The sequence below is a fragment of the Notolabrus celidotus genome, chromosome 1 (genome assembly GCF_009762535.1).
Source record: "Notolabrus celidotus isolate fNotCel1 chromosome 1, fNotCel1.pri, whole genome shotgun sequence".
Classification (NCBI taxonomy): Eukaryota; Metazoa; Chordata; class Actinopteri; order Labriformes; family Labridae; genus Notolabrus; species Notolabrus celidotus.
Window position 1 is genome coordinate 24,936,165 of NC_048272.1, and position 2,386 is coordinate 24,938,550.

The following is a 2,386-nucleotide window of genomic DNA, read 5'->3' on the forward strand; positions in this document are numbered from 1 at the left end:
GGGGGAAGCACCGCCCATTCTTAAAGAGACAGTACACAGAAGTGACGTAGGAAGGACAATGTATTTTAGTTGGGCCCAGGGCCGACCCGTGGCATAGGCAGTATAGGAATATGCTAGGGGTGCCGTGCATCCATTGGGGTGGTGCTAAATGAGTGAGAAGGAAAATTTGAAGATAATAGGAAAAACAATAATGTTTTATCTAATTTCATTTTGGATTAAATTGCGGTATGATGCCAGTAAACATTTAAAAGCTTGCGATTCACTTTTCCTTTTTAAAAATAATTGTATGCAAATCAGTTTTTGAAGTCTTTAAGTGTTCATGATTTACCTGTTTTTGTTTTGTTGTTGTTGTTGTTCCTTACACTTTGGAAGCTGTTAGCTTAATTAGATAGAAAATGTAGGCTACACTTAAATAAGCATTATGCTTCTGCCTTTTCAGTCATCACTTAATACATAACCGTTGCTTTGTTTAAAGTGTCTACTGTGACAATTATTGTGTTATATAATGACTGAATAAATTCTACTACTATTACATTATGCATTTTGAAATTGTATAATCATTTCCCTGCTAATTATCAGTGTTATTACCATTTTATTAATGTTCTTTAAGAGGTCATTTTTATTTTAAAACAAAAGAAACCTGTAAAAGATAAAGCTGGATGTCAGGTGTCTTTCAGTGTGTATGTGATGTGATTGTTGGAGTTGGTTACAATACAAGGGGCACAAGTTAAAATCTTGCCTAGGGCAGCAAGTCGGTTAGAGCCGGCTCTGGTTGGGCCACAGCAAAAACAGGTAAGCTGGTCTGAGGGAATAACACTTCAGCCTATAAAAACTCTGATACTGCATGGTATCATGGAAGTTGTTGTTTTTATCCTAATTTTGAATTTTGAATTTTATTTTTTATAAGGAATTGTTATAACTTGTACCTTTAAGTCGGTGTTGGTGCCAACTCATTTTACTTAATCTCACAGCCCCTGCAGTCACAAGGGGGGCTCTACAGTGTGACTCAAACAGTTGTGGACAAAGTCCACAGCTTCATTACTTAAGTCAGAGTATAGATCCTCCTGGTCAAATATTATTCCAATACAAGTGAAAGTTGCTCTGTCAAATTATTACTTGAGTTAAAGTACTTTTTAAAGTATCTCAAAACTTTGTATTTTCACAAAGCATGATGGCAGTCAATAATACATAAGAGTACATTCTGTTACATCATATTTATTTAGAAACCATTATTTTAAATCTCTAAAAACTATACCATGGAATAAAAACAGCAACTAAGTTACTCCAAGCACACATCATTACCACCTCTAAAGGAGGTGGTAATGACAATATACAGGTGTGACTAAACCACTGAGACAAACAGAACGACACAAACACATTTTACTGTCTTAGGGATTAGATTTTAGAAGAGAGAAGGAAATTCATGAGCTGACTTCAAAGCAAAAGTAGTGAGTAACTCGAGCACTGATAGAAATAGAAAAAAAGAACAATAATTGTCTTCTAAGTGTAGTGGAGAAAAGTAATAAGTATCCCCATAAATACTCAAGTGAAGTACAGATACTCAAAAGCTGTACTTAAGTACAGTACTCAAGTAAATTTACTCTGTTACTGTCCACCACTGGACTTAATACATCATATTCAACAGTGGTATGATGGGATCCAAGTGATGCAAACTAAGTCATGTGTTGAGACCAAAAAACTCTACAGTAAAGTCACGTTTCTAAACCAGTCTCACCAGTCCCTCTAAGCCACAAAGATAAGCCACGTGAAATTTGAAGGCAAGCATGCTGATATCTAACTGTTTGGTCACCTATTTTGTCAGCTACTGGGACATTTCTGGGTTATTTTCTTTCTAGTTTAATCTCTAAACATCATTGGGTATTTTAATTCATTTCTTAGGGGACTTTTCTTGTGCTGCTTAAAATGCAAGTAGCATTACACATAAAAAATATATCCATGAAACAAAGAAAGCAGTATCAGATATAAATATTGTGTATTTTAATGCTCAGATCTGAAATCCTATAAACCAGGATGTATGCGTTGTGGAAAAAAATGTGCATCTGAAAATGCATTTTTACACAAGGTAGGTGAACAATGTGATAAAGTGCGTAGTGCAATACCATTTTACACTGAAGTAATGACTAAACCTCTGGGACTGTTAAAACTAAATATGCTAGCTGATCTGAAGCAAGCAGAACAAATTTAGATGCACCCCTTGTTAACTGAATTAGAGTGAGTTAGACAAACAATGCAGTGTTAGGCAACTTGAGTTTATAACAATGCCTCAGGCTTTACCTGGAACACTTTATAACACTGTTACAAGCACTTCAAATCAGATGATACATGTCAGTAGCTGGAAAGGCATTTAAAATGAATACAAGACTGA